We start from the raw sequence: 18,973 nt of genomic DNA, 5'->3' as shown, positions 1-18,973 counted from the left end.
ACAGAGGACCTAGATTAGGGCTGGGTGTCTGTTCAGGCCTAGAGGCCTCCCTTTCCAGCCCTTGGGCCTCCTGAATCCCTCTCCTCCTTGCTTTGCACTCTCAAGCATTTTTGAAAGACAAAAATGTGTTCTTGAACTCCTGGAATGCAGTGGCCCCCTTAATACTGGGGGGCATGCAGCCCCCTGCCCCAAAGTATGAGGGGGCTGGAGCCCCTCGCACTCCATATATCCGGCGCCCCAATGTGTAAGTCTCATCTCAGCTTCATAACATATTCATCCCTCTTTGGGTAAACATTTGACCCAGAAACATCTGAAGATGCTGGGACAAAATGTAGAGGTGCTACCTGAAGTCCAGCATAGGCTAGGAGCATCCTAGAACAAGCATGTTGGGTTCTAAACTGGGTTCACAGGCTCAAATATGCCCCCCTCCAGCCTCTGTAACTGACCTGCAGGACTCTTCTGAGGCCATAACTGCTCTTTAGCCACACTACTTGTTGGGACAGCTTCTCACTCTCCTTGAGTGCTTTCACTTGGCTGGAATGTGACTATGAACTCAGAGTTCTTGGTTGCCAGGATGGAGAGGGTGTGGGAGTGTGCTGAAACCAGCCTAGTGTTCAAAGGTAAAAGTGACATTTATTGCTCTGCTCACTTGTCTCTAGCCCTGGCACTGCTGGCCTGTGACCCCTCAAAGGTTGCCCAGAAACAGGGGCAGCCCAGGATGTCCTGCTGCTGGAGGCAAAACGCCTACCACTGATGCCCTCCACAGATCCGGGCGCCCTCCTTCCCCCACCATTTTGCCCGTGCTGCCACCATAGCTTCAGCCTCTCCTGTGACTGCACCAGTGCTCCTACCACGATGCAGCAGCAGTGGTGCAGTTTTGGTGGCAAGGGAGCTGTGAGGCCAGTGGTGAAGCCATGGTAGGGTAGGATTGGAGGTCAGATCTGTTGCCCAAGGCAAGTTGCTTTGCTCTGTTTCATGGAAGCACTGGACACCTCGGGTGGAAAAAAACTTCCTCACCCTTGGTGAGAAACGACAGAGCAAAGGCAGTGTTGACAACAACAACAACAACGAAGCCCCCTCTCCCCTGAGGTCCAGCTGCTTATTAGAGGCAAACTGAAACTTATGACATACAGGAAGCGGCTTTGTGTCTGTGTGGTGATAAGTTCAACAGCGGTCGGGAGGAATTGGCCCAGAATCCTTTGCCCTGCTGCTGTTTGGCAGCCAAATTCAGTTCTCTAATCAGTGAATAGATTCCTCTCAGATCCCCCTCCCTCTCTCACTGTCTTTTCTTTTTCCCTTTCCGAGCTTTCTCCTCCCCCCACCCCCGTCTCTTTGTGGAAGATGAGAACCATCACAGGGAGTCAGATTTATTAAGTGTTGCCTGAATCACTTTCTGCGATGTTGGGGGAAAGAGAGCATGCAAAGAGGATTGCCAGCCTTAGAGGTTAGGGTAACAAAAAAGGACTCTCTGGATTAATTCCTATCAATATCTATCTATCTATCTATCATCTATCTATCTATCTATCAACTATCTATCTATCTATATCTATCTATCTATCTATATCTATCTATCTATCTATCTATCTATCTATCTAATCTATCTATCTATCTATCTATCTCTATCTATCTATCTCTATATCTATCTATCTATATCTATATCTATCTATCTATCTATCATCTATCTATCTATCTATATCTATATCTATCTATCTATCTATCTATCTATCTATCTATATCTATCTATCTATCTCTATCTATCTATCTATCTATCCATCTACTTCCTTCCAAAGGCTGAAATGATTAGCATGAGAGTGTTAGAAGACTTTGATATTTATGGGGAGAAGACCTCTGCCCTTTCCCGAGCGTCTTACATTTATTCCTGGATTTTTGCAAGAAGCGATTCTGTCTTTAGCTGGTTCTCTCTCGCTTCCCCTCCACGCCTCCACGGTCCCTTTCAGTTCACACAAAGTTGGCATTCTCCGTCCTTGCCATTGGAAAGGATTAATCAGGGGAATCTTGCCAGGTATGTGGAAAAGGAGGGAATGATTTATATCAAATGGGTGGGAACAGACCCAAATTGGACGTGGCTTTTCTATGCAGTATCAACTGCCTGGATTGTTCAGTTGAGGGGTGTTCCCATGAAGGCAACTTTAAATGTAACATACACACTGCTAGCTCATCTAAAATACCAAAGTGGGGCGCAGCAACTTATACGAATAAAATGTAAACCAGTACAAACTAATCATTGAAATGATGGGCAAACACAGAGGAAAAAGTAAGCTATTGAATTAGGACTGCCAGTAGGGAAAAGGTCTTCAAGAGATGTCTGAAAGTTAACAATGATTGTGCCTGCTGCATCTTTACTGGAAGCATGTTCCACAGCACAGGGTTGGAGGAAGGGGGGGTGCAGTGGGGGCAGTTCACCCTGGGTGTCACCACTGGGGGGGGACGACAAAATGCCAGGCAGCACTCACCGCGGGGCCTGCAGCACGCCCGAGCCATGGATCTCTCCTGGGAGAGACATGGTGGCTTGGGCGCTTGCAGGTTCCGTGCTTCCCAAATGGTCCACCCACTGCCTCCCCCCCCCCAAGCCGTAGGGCGGCTGAGTTGGAGGAGGCAGGTAGACTCCTCAGAGGCCCCGTGGAATGTCCTGCCCTGGCTTGCCCTGCCCTGCGGGCGCAGGGCATGTGTGCCACCCCAAGAGCCCGATCAGCTTGCTCTGCTGCTGCCACAGCATGAGCTCAGTGATAGGGCTGGGATGTGAGGGCTCAAGTAGTGTTTAAGGTTTCCTGGAGCCAAATTGTTCAGGGTTTTGTTTATCAACACAAGAACCTCAAACCCAACCCTATAGCAAAAAATGGAAAGTGTAATGCTGGTAGTCAACAAAAGAGGTTTAAAGACTGTCTCAAGGCAAATCTAAAAAAAATGTAGTATAAACACTGACAACTGGGAAACACTGGCCTGTGAGCGCTCCAGTTGGAGAACAGCCTTTACGAAAGGTGGCATGGGCTTTGAAGACACTCAAACTCAGGATGCAAGGGAGAAACATGCTAAGAGGAAGGCACGCTTGGCAAATCCACACTGTGATCAGCTCCCGCCTGGAAACCAATGTCCCCACTGTGGAAGGACGTGTGGATCCAGAATTGGCCTCCACAGTCACTTACAGACTCATTGTTAAAACCGTGTTTATGGAAGACAATCTTACTCGGCTACAAGTGATCACCAAAGAAAAAGATGGTCAGGCAGTGGTTTAGCAGAGGTGTAACATACTGCTGGCTGATTGGTCTGGAAACCAAGTCTTCTGAGAAACGGTTGAGAGAACTTGAGAAGAGCAGACCAAGAGGTGATATGACAACCATCTTCAAATATTTGAAGGACTGTCACATGGAAGATGGAGGAAGCTTGTGTTCTGCTGTTCGTGAGGGCAGGACCTAAACCATTAGAGTCAAATTTCAAGAAAGCAGTTTCTGACTAAATATTAGGGAGAACTTTCTTATGGCAAGAGCTGACAGTGGAATGGACTACCTCGGAAGGTGGTGGACTTCAATCAAAGTTTTTGAACTGAGGTTGGATGGTCGTCTGCTGGGAATACTTTAGCTATGATTCCAGTGGGTGGACTAGATAACCCTTGGGGTCCCTTCCAACTCTACAATTCTGTGTTTCTGCGATCACCTTCATCAGCAGTCTAGCCACCACATTCTGTGGAAAAACAACATTGCCCAATTCACTTCAAACTGGTACAAAAGTTTTGTAGCAGTTTTGTAGGGTTTTGTAGTTCAAAATTTCAGGGTTCATAATGCCATAATGCCTCTTGTATGCCTAGACAGAGAAATGTGCATGTAGAAACCTTTGGCTATTTTGTGGCTGGGCGGTAGACTACTGAAAAAAGATGAGAGTCATACCCTTTGTTACACTCATCAATGGCATGTGGACCCTAGAAGGCTGACTACTAGGGAATGTGGCCCTGAGGCTGAGAAAGGTTTCCTTACCTCTGTGTTAAAGGATCAGAGGTAGGTGGGCCGAGAAGACCTGCAGAGTTTCTGCTTGTCAGAATAGAGTCAGGTGGATCCTTTTCTCAAATTCAACCTAAAATCCTGGATCAGATCAAAGGCCCGTCTAGTACGACATCCTATGGCCAACATATGCAAAGATGCCTGTGGGAAGCCCACAAGCAGAATAGCACTCTTTCCACCTGTGATTCCACAAAACTGGACTTCAAAAGCATACTGCCTCCAACAGTGGAGGGCAAAGATGGCCATTGTGGCTACTAGCCATGCATGGCCTTATCCTCCATGGCCCCTGCTTTTACACTTGCATGTTTAAAAATATTGGGTGCATGTGGAATATTCTGACTATTCTGTTGTGACCCTTTCCCCACAATAGCATTGGGTTTGTTTTTTAAAAAGCTATTCAGCCTTACAGCAGTGAACTTTGTGTCCTTTCCGCTTTGGTTCATTCAACTGTGTTGCGAAGCTAGCTCAGTGTCTCTGACAGGTACTTATTCCCAGCTTTGCTCAGTGTTAACTACTGAAGTCTGAACTCAACAGGATCTGAGTCTCCCTTTGCCCATTCATCTTCTTCCTTTCTTTGGGGAATATCATTAGCAACCCCCCCCCCAAAAAAAAATCACGACTCCCCATGTGTGAGGGAAAGAGTGAGTGAGTAGGGGATTTTTTGGGTGCTGGGTCAATTTGACTCATTCCCTTGCGGCACCTTTCCGTTTCTGTGTCAGAAGCTCAGGCTTCAAGGGGGTCGCGCTTTGATACACTTCTAAAGACTGTTTTCCTGCCCTGGGGGAGGGCGGAGGTAGTTTCCAAGCTTCCACCGCATGAAGGTATTAGTCAAGGTGCCTAGTCAGTCAGAGAGCGTGACTGGATAATGCATTTGGCACCTCCTGTCTCGCCCTGCCAATGGGAGAATGTATTATCAGTTGCCTGCACCGATGGCTGCGTTTGATCGGTCAACAGATAAATTCTCGACTTCCTCTTTGCCGTTCCACAGGCTGCTTACATCCCAGAGGTTGGGAAGGTCACATGAAAAGCCTCTGACTAATTGAGTTGGATTAGCCGAGGTGCATTTTGGAGCTTGCTGCCTTTCTGACCAGGGCTGGCTTTTGTGTTATTATTAGCAGAACGGAAATATTGGCAAGGTATAGCCAAGACCGTTTGAAGCTCCTACAGGAGCCAAAGGATCACAAGGCTGAAACCCAATACAGAACCTTCCCCATAGGGCAGAACTCTCAGTATATTATATGTCTCAATGCTAGGCTTGGTTTCACCTTTCTGTGAGTCTTTCTGATGTTTTGAGTCTGGCTGTGGTTCCAGAAACAGTTACCTTGTTTTTGTTTTGTTTTTGTTTTGTTTGTTTGTTTTCCAAGGGCTAGCTAGCTTGGCCACAGTCCAAAAGAAACAGGGTGTTTGCCCCTTTAAAAGCTCCAAAGCAGGCCAACATTCCATGGGTGTTATTGTTGATGCCTTGGCATCTTAAAAGGACAGAGGTCCTGCCCTGTTTTGGTAGGTTGTTACCCTACTCACTTGGCATCATGGTGGTGCATATATTTTACATGCAAAAGGGTCCCTGGTCCAAGTCCTGACATCATCAGATAGAAGGTTCAGTTGAGAAAGATCTCATGTGGAGACCCTGGAGAGTTTCTGTCAATAGACAACCAGGGTTAGGTGAGTACTCCAGCCTAGTTTAAAGCAGTTTCCAGGGTTCATATGCTGCCATTTTAGGAATGTAGGAGGCTGCCTGCTACCAAGTCAGACCATGTAGCTCAGTGCTGTCAACACTGACTGGCTGCAGTTATCCAGGATTTCAGGCAGGGGTCTCCAGCCCTACCTAGAGATGCCAGGGATTGAACCTGAGACCCTACACCAGTGTGGTGTAGTGGTTAAGAGTGGTAGACTCGTAATCTGGTGAACCGGGTTCGCTTCCCCGCTCCTCCACATGCAGCTGCTGGGTGACCTTGGGCTAGTCACACTTCTCTGAAGTCTCTCAGCCCCACTCACCCCACAGAGTGTTTGTTGTGGGGGAGGAAGGGAAAGGAGAATGTTAGCTGCTTTGAGACTCCTTCAGGTAGTGATAAAGCGGGATATCAAATCCAAACTCTTCTTCTTCTTTACCTCCCCTACATATGAAGTAAGATTAGCCCTCATGGTTCTGAATATATGATTGATTCAAATAAGGGCATAGGAAGCTGCTTCAAACCAGATATTACACAGCCCTCCATGGAGATGCTGAGGAATGAACCTGGGATAATCCACATGCAAAGCAGATGCTCAACCACTGAGCTACCTACCACCCTTCGTATTTGATCCAAATATTGGGGTTTCCAAGGTCGATGAAGACATTTAGGCCTTGAGCCACAGCCAATCAGTGTAGAATGGTCTTCTCCAACTGGTGTTCTCCATTTTTTTTTATAAGATATTTATTAAAGTTTTGAAAAATAATGCATTGTAAAACAAACAGAAAAGAAAAAACAAAAATACAAAAGTACAGAAATACAAAAATAAAAGCAATTTAAAAACACATAGAGTTTCCACTTACTTATTTTCTTTTGACTTATTTTCCAGACCTCCTCATACCTCCCTTTCTTATATTCCAATTCAAATTTTTTGTTCAGCAAATCCTCACCACTAATTCTTTTAATTATTTCAGAACCTTATTTTCCGTATCTCTTAAACATTACAGCTGAAAACCACTTAATTTCTATCCAACATCATTCTAACATTCCTTAATTTTACAATATTTCTGCAAATAGTCTTTAAACTTCTTCCAGTCTTCTTCCGCCGCCTCTTTTCCCTGGTCTCGGATTCTGCCGGTCATTTCTGCCAGTCCCATATAGTCGATCATCTTCATCTGCCATTCTTCCAGGGTGGGTAAATCTTGTGTCTTCCAATATTTTGCCATGAGTATTCTTGCTGCTGTTGTCGCATACATAAAAAAAATTCTATCCTTCTTTGACACCAATTGGCCGACCATGCCCAGGAGAAAGGCCTCCAACTGGTGTTCTCCAGAAGCAGGCAGGGAGAGGAGGCAAGAGATCCAGGTGAGAGGCTGCGTCTGTCCCATATCCTGGGCTGCATGGAGGAACAGCTCTTTGCAATTTGTGATGGAAAAAAGGAGCAATAACGATAATAAACTTGATGAATGCCCCTTTCATCCAACTGTTGCACTTAGCACAAATAAATTTCAGCTGGGAGAGCTCCTGTTTTTCTACTGTAAATTGCCTAGGTCGTTGCGTCGTCATCACCTTAATAATTGTTGTTAATAATTTATTTATCATCATTGACATTGTCGGTGAAATAAAGAGATTGGTGGGAATGAAGGGGTTGGGGGTATCCATATCTTTCTCTTCCCTGTGGAGATGACTGGGGAATGCAAGGGTCAAAATAAATTTGGCCTCTGTCTCCAGAGATTTGGTCAGCGATCAAGCTGACTCAGCTATGATGGGGGAGGGGAAGAGACCCAATGGCCACCAGTCTTCCGTTTATGAAATAAGCCAACTGCCTTCATGGAAATGGGGATGGGGGAAAGAAGGAATTTAGGCAGCTGGATGTGCCGGTGAAGGCAGAAAGAGGGAGGAGAAGGCGACACAAAACATGAACCAGCTGGCTGGCTGGCTAGTCAGCAGAACTGTCAGACATCTCATCCACTTCATGTGCAAGAAGAACAAAAAGCATAATCTAGAAGAGCTTGTTGGACATCAAGCAGAGGGCTGTCCTGAAAACTACTTGGCCATTTTCAGGAATACATTTCTGCAGGGTGTGTGGAAACTCCTGACTTCCTTAGCCAAGCCAAAGCCATTCCACAACTCATGTGAAACAGTCCTATAGAATGCAGGAGAGCTGCAGATTAGGCACTGATGATATTAATGAGCTTTTTCAGTGTGGAACAGGTAGCACAGCTGATCGTGGGGTATGTCTCCACTACACACTTAACCCAGTTTGCTGCTTGTTTAGCTGTCAATTGTTCTTGATGGAAAGGGAATCCTGTGAATTGAAAGGAACCCTAGAGATCTCTTAAGAAATCATTTTGTGTGCCTTCATATGGCTACGATTATGAGCGCTTTGAAAGAAAGCAGTCAGTGGCAAATAAATCTGTGTCTGTTGGCCCAAGTCCATCTGTTGTGGATTTCCATCACCCCTGAGTATTGGCCAGTCGTCAGGGAGGATGGGAGTTGCAAACCAAAACATGTGAAGCACTCACATCCTGTTAATGACTGACCACTGTGGAAACAAGTTGCTGGAACAGGTGAGCCTTTTGCCTGATCCACTTCTGCCATCAGGTTCAGTGGGTGCATATGATGGGCAGCGGGGCATTTTTTGGTGGTGGCACCAATACAATAGAATGCTCCTGCCAAGGAGGCCTTCCTGTCTCCAATGCCATGTTCCTTATATAGCATGCCTCTTTATGGAAATTGTGGGGTAGGCTGATGGCTGTTCGCTGCTTTGCCTGATGTTCTTGGTGCTTGGCTCGCCTCTTGGTGCTTGGCTCGCCAGGAGGCGGGCAGGTGTGGAGGATTCCCTGGTCCTGAATGGGGTAACTGTGCCCCTGAAGGACCAGGTGCGCAGCCTGGGAGTCATTTTGGACTCACAGCTGTCCATGGAGGCGCAGGTTAACTCTGTGTCCAGGGCAGCTGTCTACCAGCTCCACCTGGTACGCAGGCTAAGACCCTACCTCCCCGCGGACTGTCTCGCCAGAGTGGTGCATGCTCTGGTTATCTCACGCTTGGACTACTGCAACGCGCTCTACGTGGGGCTACCTTTGAAGGTGACCCGGAAACTGCAATTAATCCAGAATGCGGCAGCTAGACTGGTGACTGGGAGTGGCCGCCGGGACCACATAACACCGGTTCTGAGAGATCTGCACTGGCTCCCAGTACGTTTCCGAGCACGATTCAAAGTGTTGGTGCTGACCTTTAAAGCCCTAAACGGCCTCGGTCCTGTATACCTGAAGGAGCATCTCCACCCCCATCGTTCAGCCCGGACACTGAGATCCAGCGCCGAGGGCCTTCTGGCGGTTCCCTCATTGCGAGAAGTGAGGCTACAGGGAACCAGGCAGAGGGCCTTCTCGGTAGTGGCGCCCGACCTGTGGAACGCCCTCCCATCAGATGTCAAAGAGATAAAGAATTACCTGACATTCAGAAGACATCTTAAGGCAGCCCTGTTCAGGGAAGTTTTTAATATGTAATGCTGTATTGTTTTTAACACTGATTGGGAGCCGCCCAGAGTGGCTGGGGAAACTCAGCCAGATGGGCGGGGTATAAATAATAAATTATTATTATTATTATTATTATTATTATTATTATTATTATTATTTTATTTGTTTAGAATCATAGAAGTAGAGGGTTGGAAGGAACCCCAAAGGCCCTCTAGCCCAACCCTCTAAAATGCATTAACATTTAACATTTCCACATTTAGTTTAATTTATATACCACTTCATGTTTCAACAGAAACCTCTAAGCTGTTTACAGATTGCAACATACAGGAATCAGTAAAAGAAATACAAGTCACATTCCACATTCCAAGGCAAACAGTAGCCCTACTGCTGCTTTTATTTAATTTATTCCATTTATGAACTGCTTCCCATACACTATCTTAAAGTCACTTTGCAATGATAACGTCAGCAATAAAAAAACAATTACAGTTTCACAAATCTTTTTTTAAACAAACAGAACAATGAACAACTTTTTCCTATGTTAAAGCAGTTTAAAAAAAACAATTCTGTACATGAAAACAATTTTTCATTCCAATACAGATGCTGACTGCAGTAAAAAATTCCATTAAAAAAACCCTAGTTGAACAAGGAAGGTCTTCAGTTGGCGCTGAGAAGGAGGGTGCTCCAAAGATTAGGTGCCACTGTGCCAAAGGCCCAGTTCCTACACTTGACAAAATGGATAACCTGATGAGATGGAATCTGCATTTACTATTTCTACTAATAATAATTCCAAAATTTAAGTGAACCTGTTGTCTACTTTTATTGCTGATTCTGTGTGCACCATTGGGAGTTGCGGTGGTTTTAGTTACTGCTATTGGTTGCTTGCCTATATTAGGATTTTATCAAAAGCTAATGTGAATTTCCCCTAAGAAAAGTGGGGTAGACAATCTTAAAACAAGTAAATATGGAAGCAATTGAGAAATGGGATTTCCCCCCCCCCAAAAAAAAAAAAAAAAAATCACCAGCAGCACCAAACCCAGCACACAAAATGGGGATAGCTGCTGCCAAAATTTATCCCTTTTTCCATTCAGCTAATATAAAGTCCTCTCTTCATCTTTCTCTTTAATTGCACTGTTAGGGTGCCCTACATTCGCTGCGCTTCCATCGCTTTCGTTTAGAAAGAGACTAATTGCATGAGCTCACATTTTTAGTAGCTTTGAAGAATTAGCCATTAAACGGCAACGATCGGAAATCTTCCATGATTGATCACACGGCGCTGTCTAATTCGCCACAGTAACTCACCATAACAGTCATTGCTTATGGGGTGAGAGAGAAATAGATCCGGCTCATAAAATACTGTGGACGAGTCATCATTAAAGCACACATACTAAAATGATAGTGCCACATTCTTGTACTTCCCTTTTTGAAAACACACGCACACTGAGACATCATCGTCATCATAACTTGGGCATTAAAAGACTGCACTGGGATTCGAGATTTCCCAGCTCTGTTCTGGAGCCCCTGTGTTTTAATGGGAAAAGAAGAAGAATCAGGAAGATCTTTCTGACAATAAGAGCTCTACAACAGTGGAACAGACTTCCAGCGTGGTGTAGTGGTTAAAAGCGGTGGACTCGTAATCTGGGGAACCGGGTTCACGTCTCCTCTCCTCCACCTGCAGCTGCTGGGTGACCTTGGGCTAGTCACACTTCTCTGAAGTCTCTGAGCCCCACTCACCTCACAGAGTGTTTGTTGTGGGGGAGGAAAAGAAAGGAGAATGTGAGGCGCTTTGAGGCACCTTCGGGTAGTGATAAAGCGGGATATCAAATCCAAACTCCCCTTCTTCTTCTTCTTCTTCTTCTTCTTCTTCTTCTTCTTCTTCTTCTTCCCACAAGAGGTGGTAGACCCTCCTTCCTTGGAAGTTTCTAAGCAGAGGTATAAATAATACACCACCAGATGTCAAAGAGAAGAACAACTACCAGACTTTTAGAAGATATCTGAAGGCAGCGCTGTTTAGGGAAGCTTTTAATGTTTAACAGATCACTGTATTTTAATACTTTGTTGGAAGCTGCCCAGGGTGGCTGGGAAGACCCAGTCAGATGGGTGGGGTATAAATAATAAATTATTATTATTATTATTATTATTAGTCATGTATAATCTGTTTGAGATTCCTGTATTGCAGGGGGCTGGACTAGATAACCGTTCCAATGCTACAATTCTATGATTCTATGGTTGCATTGACATCATCTCTCCTTTCTAAATACCTGGTCTTTGAGACCAGATCTAGCAGGAGCCAGAGGCGAAGGAAGGTAAGGTGGCACCCGGTTCGGAAAATTTCTTATCAACCCCCCCACATTGTTGTTGTTGTTGTTGTTGTTTTGCCTGCAAAAATGGTTTTACGTTATATCATATTTTCTTACAAAGGAATAATAATAATAATAATTTATTTGTACCCCGCCCATCTGGCTGGGTTTCCCCAGCCACTCTGGGCGGCTTCCATAGAAACCAAAAATACACTAAAATATCACAGATTAAAAACTTCCCTGAACAGGGCTGCCATAAGATGTCTTCTGAATGTCAGGTAGTTATTTATCACTTTGACATCTGATGGGAGGGCGTTCCACAGGGCAGGCGCCACTACCGAGAAGACCCTCTGCCTGGTTCCCTGTAGCTTTGCTTCTCGCAGTGAGGGATCCGCCAGAAGGCCCTCGGCCTTTTATATCCTGCCCTCTCCAGCTGAAGTCAGGCTCAGGGTGGCTAACATCAGATACAGTGGTACCTCGGGTTACAGACACTTCAGGTTACAGATGCATCAGGTTACAGACTCCGCTAACCCAGAAATAGTACCTCGGGTTAAGAATTTTGCTTCAGGATGAGAACAGAAATCAAGCCGTGGAGGCCCCATTAGCTAAAGTGGTACCTCAGGTTAAGAATAGTTTCAGGTTAAGAATGGACCTCCAGAACGAATTAACTACTTAACCCAAGGTACCACTGTACATAACATTGGTATAAAGTCAAACAATAATTAAATTACCTCCTAAAAACATGTCAAAATCAAATTAAAGTCTAATTAGGTGGCTTTCCGCAGGGTTAGGGATGGGAACAGTAAGTGCTCCACTGAATTGAAATTTCAGCCTTCATGACATAGGAAAACGGCCAAGTAAACAGCTATTTTCGTGGAGGAGGGTCAAGATATTAACTGATATGCATGGAATTTCCTATATAGCTGTATAATCCCTAGTGTAGTAAGATAAGACTTTTGGAGCAGGCATTTTCAAAAAAAAAAAAAGTTTTTTATGAACAGCCCTAGTAGGGCCGTAATTGTTCCTTGATAATTTGTCACCCCCCTCCATGATGGAACCTGGGGCGCCCTCCCCTTCCTACGCCCTTAAGCCAGAGCTGTATGTCAGCAACCAAAAGGAGATCTGCATCTCTTCACCTTCTCTCTCCTACTAACACAGAAGTGGGAAACCTTGGATAGAGTTTGAAGACAAAGGACTCCCACATCTTTTTGTCTATAAGACGCCCCCATGTATAAGATTTGGGGGGACTCAGATTTAAGAAAATGGGGGGAAGATGTATCCGTGTATAAGACGCCCCCCCCCTAATTTTTGACATTATTTTTAAGGGGGGGGGCCTAGTCTTATACATGGAAAAATACGGTAAGTCCTGATTTTTCTAATCCAGCAATGCCTTTTTTGGATGTTTCCTGCCGTTGACAGTCAGGAGCATTCCTCTATCCTTCCGTGCCACTTGGAATCTTGAGAATATATTCAGCAAGGTTTCTAGTCCTCATGGCACGAAAGAGAACATAATGGCTCAATTCTTCAAAGGATCTGAATGAAGCTGGATGACAGTTTTTGGTCCCAATGCCCAGGTTTTTAGTAATACGGCTTCTGAATGTCAGTTCTGCTCCCTGTCCCCAGTCTTGTCTTCCTTTGATTAATTAGAAATTGATTTTACACTTAGTCTGACTAATTATAGTTATTATTTAATGCATTTTTTAAATGGAGTAGGATTTTGCCACCGTCTTTAAAAGCTAGAAAGCAATTTAACTAGTACATGCCGTGAACAGTAGACTGGATTTTATTGTCAGTATTATATCTGTTTTACATCTCTCCACATATTCCTCCTCCCAGTTAGGTCACCTTGTTCCTCTTCTAGAGTAAAAATAAAACTGTACCTCCCCTGCCCGTCTCTCCCTGCTGGTGCTTGAAGAGGAGGCTTGAAAATTCACTGGTAAACATAGACATTTCAGGGACCCCAAGTTCAAAAGAAGTCCTCAACTCAGACTTCACTTCATCTCTAGTAAGTGATGCAAGAGGTTTCAGCTGCCAGGCTTTTAGCTGACCGAGGACAGGGCTAAACATCCAGAAGAATAAGGAGATGGGATGCTGAATTGCTAGAATGAGCTGCTTCTTGTACCAGGAAGCAGGAACCACATTTTCTTTTTCACTGCCCACTGCTATATGCAAAATGAAACAGAAATCTCCCTGAAAGCAGAAAACTAGCACAGAAGGGAGAGGCAGAACACATGCTTTGCTTGCAAACAGTCCCTGATTCAGTTCCTAGCATCTCCAGGTAGGAATTGGAAAAACACCTGGGAAGGAACTGCTAGTCAGTGTAGACCAGCCTTCCCTAATTTGGTGCTCTCCAGATGGTTTGGCTTTGTTGGCATCCAACAAAGTGACCTCCTTGGGGTGCAAGCTTGGGCTGTGTGTGGAGTTACTGGGTTCTCCAGATGACAGGGGCCCCCTTTTGCCCTTGCTGATGGGGTCCAGAGGAAAGGAAAGCAATACGTTTGGCACCAGCTTGACTGCAGGAGCTGCTGAAAGGAGGTGTACAAGGTGTCTTGGGGACCTCACTCAGGATTTGTGTTGGGTTTACTCCTGAGCCACTTCTTCTCCCAGAGATATCCCACAAGGCAGTGGAGGCTTAGAATAAGAGTCTTCCTTCTCCTAGGAGGGTTACCTTCCCAGGTTGACAAGCCCCCTCACTTCTCTCTGCATGATGTTCAGAAACCACCTTATTGACTGCTGGACCCATTAGTCTTGTCTGCTCAATCTGCCAGAGCCTGCCTTTGCATGCTGGGGGAGTCCCTAACTCACTAAGGGTTTGAGACCCATCAGCACCCTTCACCTGGTTTAGCCGGCCAGTCAAAGCCATTCTTGGAGTGTGGTCACTGTCTCATGCAGACAGCACCTAGGAGCCACAGGTGAGAGTTGTGCAGTGTGCGGACGAAAGGTGGACAAACTCCCCCAGAAGGAACATGACGTGTCCCCCACAAATTCTTATTATCCCTTTCTGACCACTTGTCCACCTACATTGACTGGCAGCAGCTGGACAGTCTTTCAGAGAGGGGTCTCTGCCCGGGCTTCCTGGGAATGTTGAGGATTGAACCTGATACCTTCTGCATGCAAAGTAGATCCTGTACCACTGAGATAGGGCCCTTCCTCCAAACAAATATCCAAATTAAAAACTGATCTAGGAACAGAGGAAGCCAGACCATTGGCCAATGTAGCTCAGTATTGTCTTACACTAAGTGGTAGTGGCTCTCTGGGTTTTCAGACAGTGGACTCTCCCAGCCCTACCTGGAAATGCTCTGGATTGAATCTGGGACACTTTGCAAGCAATGCCTGTGCTGTATGACTGAACTAGTCTTTTCCCGAAATATAATGTAAGATTCCAGTCTGCATGGTCTATTCAGTTTATTATTGTCTAGACAGAGGGGCAGCAAGTCTCCAGCCATTATCTCCCTTGGAGGTGTGTGTGTGTGTGTGTGTGTGTGTGTGTGTGTGTGTGTGTGTGTGTTCTGCATGCAAAGCCTGGTGTTCTACCACGGAGCTACAGCCCTCGCAATCTCAAGTCCCACTGGTGGTCCCTTGGTCTACTAGTGTATTATCTTTTAGAAAAAACAAAGTTTTAGAAAGCTCACAAAACACCGCACCTCTTTTCAATAAAGCACATTGACCCAAGAGTTTGCTTCTGTCACATCCCCCCCTCTTTTTTTGTCCCCCTTCCCCTCCCCACTTCAAACAGCAAGTAAATCACTTTTGGGGATGAGTGTCATAGTTCCCCTGGCATTGTCTCCCCTTTTGCGAGGCACTGACCCATGGCGGTGCCCCAAATGCTTTGACAAGCTCTGGAGCAACCTCAGCGGGAAAGGGAGGTTCGTGAAAAGCCAAACTTGTGAAACTCTTTTTTTCTCTCTCCAAGGGAAAGCACAGGCCCCTTCTCAGAGTAATTAATTCTTTGACTGCCGTGGTGGGGGATTTGCTGAATGAAAACATACTCTGAGGAGTAACCATTATGCTAATGGGCAAGAAGCTGGGCAGACAAAGAATACAGGCATCCCAGCTGGATCAGGGATCATACAAGCAAGCAGGGGCTTGGACATGTAGCTGCCAAGCACAACAACAGACGCCTAGGCGAGGGGTTTGCATTGAGCAAAAGGCTTTTCCTAGGCACCCTTGGTGCTCCGGATGAGTTCTACACACCCAGCCAACTGAGATAATGGATAGATAGACCGTGAGGCCTGGAATCTTATTTTATATTTAGGGGAGGAACTGGGGAACTGCAGCAGCAAGCTGGCAGATGCAAAGCAGACAGCGAGGTGGAATTGGATCCCTGATTGAACAGGATGAGGTACAGCCTGTGGTGATCTCTTTAGAAGTACTATCCTCCAGCCACCAGCTCTGTGGGAGGAGGGAAGCCTGCACATGCCCTGGAAGTGGAACACTCCTGGTTCCAGCCTAGGAGCATCTGACATCACCCCAGACATATAGCTCTTGCACAGAGCCAGAGCCACTTCCTATAGGTCTACTGCAGCTTTTTTTTCTCTTTGGGGAAAGTTGGTAGCTTAGCATCAGAGTCCCTGAGCAATCCACAGCGTCTCCAAACCAGGCTGAAGCCATGGAGGGCCATTGCTGGTGAGTGTAGACCATGCTGAGCTAGGTAGAGCCATAGTTTGCATAATGTAGCTTCCTGTGCTGTGGCAGAACCATAACTCAGTAGTAGAGCACGTGCTCTGCTTGCAAACATCCCTGCTTCGCTCTTCAGTGATCTCCAAGCCAGGCTGGGAAAGGATTTATTTATCTGCCAGTAGGGCTGGGAAAGGTTTTCTGCCTGAAATGCTGGAGAGCTGCTGCCTATCTGTATGCAATACTGAGCTACATGGGCAATGATCTGGCCCCAAATAAAGCAGCCTCCTAGGTGCTAGCATTCCAGCTCTGTGCACATGGGAGCAGCTTGTGAGTTTGAGAGAAGCAGCTTTAGAAGATGCAAGCTTCTAGAAGAAGAAGAAGAGGAGGAGGAGGAGTTTGGATTTGATATCCTGCCTATCACTCCCTTTAAGGAGTCTCCTTCTAGACCTCACATATCCCCAAATATGTAGTAAAGGTAAAGGTACCCCTGCCCCTGACTCTAGGGTTGTGCGCCCATCTCACTTAAGAGGCCGGGGGCCAGCGCTGTCTGGAGACACTTCCGGGTCACGTGGCCAGCGTGACGAAGCTGCTCTGGCGAGCCGGCACCAATGCAGCACACGGAAACGCCATTTACCTTCCCGCTGTAAAGCGGTACCTATTTATCTACTTGCACTTAGGGGTGCTTTCGAACTGCTAGGTGGGCAGGAGCTGGGACTGAAAGACGGGAGCTCACCCCGCCGCGGGGATTCGAACCACCGACCATGCGATTGGCAAGCCCTAGGCGCTGAAGTTTTACCCACAGCGCCACCTGCGTCCCTTTTAAATATGTAGTATCAGATAGCAAACTGACCTGGTGTGGTCCTCAGTCCAGAATGTGCGTCACTGCTCTGTACATAATATGGGGGGGGGGGGAGCATCTTCTGACACTCTTCTATGTGTGCCTCCTTTACAAGATGACCAGAGGGTGGCAACATGAGAATGGGCCTTTTCTGCAGTTGCTCCCTACTTGTGGAATGCTATCCCTAGAGACAAGAAACTCTCCTGGTGCATTTCTTACATATTTTAAGGCAAAAACATTCCTCTTATTCCACGCCTTTGGCTGATAAAACAAAATATGGCCTTTTAAACTGGTGGAGGGCTTTGTTTTTGTTTTTAATGACTGTGTGTATTTCTGTGTATTTCAGTTGTAAACCATCCTCTGATCCTCAGATGAAGGGTGGCATAGAAATTCCCTTAATCATAATAATAATGAGAGAGGAGGGAGAGTGTATGATGAACATGGGATATAATTATGTTGTATGTACATTTGCAGGTTCCAGACATTGCTGCCTGCCTACCAGCTGCCTACTGCCCCTTCTCCTGAAACATTGTGGTTTGCCTGTCTCATTATCTAATGTCATCCATTGATCTGCATTTTAAAAATATCAACATTGATCCCCTCAAACCACCTGCTATGATACATTCTGACCTGTTTTATCCCAAGGCCTCAGACACTTCCACAGAATTACTGTAAGTGGAGATTATTCTCTTCGCCTCCACCCACTATGGAAATTGTCGATTATATTTTTATATGGGACCTGTTTCAGCTTTCCCCCACCTCTCTTTTAATGGAGGGATGGAATTAGTTTGAGAAACTAGACAGAGGAGTGGAGATTCTTTTGAGGAGAGATGGTGGTTCCACAGTGAAGAACATTATTTGCAAGCAGATGGTTCCAGGTCCTTTCATCTCCAGTTAAAAATAAGGCAGCACAGGGATGGGGTCCCGAATCTGACCAATGAGCAGGGTACTTACCTCCTCCTTCTGCCATGGAACAACATGATGGCAGGTGACCCATTTTCACCCCTTGTAATACTTGGCCCTTGGAAACCAGTTAATTGTCCATCTTTAAAGAAAGTCCTCTGCAGTCTTTCGAAGCTCCAACAACCAGCTGGTCATAGGGCTTCAAGGTGCCATGCACAGCTCTCTGCAAGCACTGAGAAACAGTCAATTGTTGGGCCTTGCAATGAGCCACACAGGGTGCTGTGTGCAGGGCTTTGCAGATGCCTCCAAGCAGCAGGTCAATGATGATGCAACCTCTTTTCTGACCCAGTTTACCTGTTCCAAACTTGATTTTACATGTGATGTTGGGCGTAGGACAGGTGGGCATGACTTGGCTAAAATGGCCTTATGGGCAATATGGGGAGGCCTGGTGGACCTAAATATGCCCATGGGTCAGAGGTTCTTCCACTACTAAGACAGCAGTTGATAGGGAAGAGCTTCCTTTTCCTGAAGCTCTAGAGAGCTTCTGTCAGTCAGAGCAGACACGACGAAGAACCTGATCTGGCACAGAACCTCACCCTCTGTTCCATAGCTTGATACTCATAGCATCCTTGATGGAGGAAGGCAGAAGCTTGTCCATAGCCCAGGACTGCCTGATCTTTTAAAACAATAATAGATAAAACCTGGAGGTGCCAGGGATTGAACGTGGGGACCTTGTGCATGCAAAGCTGGTACTCTACCCATGGAACTATCAACACTTCCAAGTGGCAGACTAGGGATGGAGAGATAAAGTTCAATTCCCTTATAAATTCAAACCTTTTCTGATTTGCACCTTCCAAAGCAGTACTGCAGCCAAAACATGGCCATCTTTCAAAAATCACACTTCTCCAAATTTTGCAGTGCAGTTATCCAAGTATAAAAAAGCATAGACTAGGGTAAAGTTTGAATAAAAATGCATATATTTGTGAAAATTACTTTTAAAAATATGTTAGGGTAAACTGCTTTACCAAAAAAATGTGATTAGGAGAAATTCACACGAAAATGCTGATGAATTTTCAAGGGACTGAACTTAGATTGGGAAAAAAAGAAAAGAAAAATGGAGAGGAAGAGATTTCCCCCATCATGATGGAAGACA

At 45.7% G+C, this 18,973-nt stretch overlaps 1 protein-coding gene and 1 long non-coding RNA gene across 2 annotated transcripts in view; one reads left to right on the top strand and one right to left on the bottom strand.

Annotated features, from left to right (window-relative positions):
* Positions 1-18,973, bottom strand: part of LOC307205126 — a 449,333-nt gene that overhangs the window by 121,517 nt on the left and 308,843 nt on the right. Inside the window, exon 2 of the long non-coding RNA XR_013833892.1 lies at positions 10,866-11,013. This is a non-coding gene — a long non-coding RNA (uncharacterized lncRNA). The remainder of the gene's footprint in view (positions 1-10,865; positions 11,014-18,973) is intronic.
* Positions 1-18,973, top strand: part of LOC307204694 (transmembrane protein 132C-like) — a 254,340-nt gene that overhangs the window by 43,760 nt on the left and 191,607 nt on the right. The gene's annotated exons all lie outside the window — the stretch shown is intronic.

This window comes from Podarcis cretensis (assembly GCF_951804945.1).
Source record: "Podarcis cretensis genome assembly, chromosome: 16".
NCBI classification, from domain to species: Eukaryota; Metazoa; Chordata; class Lepidosauria; order Squamata; family Lacertidae; genus Podarcis; species Podarcis cretensis.
The sequence above is the reverse complement of the archived record's forward strand: the minus strand, read 5'-3'. Positions and strand labels throughout refer to the sequence as shown.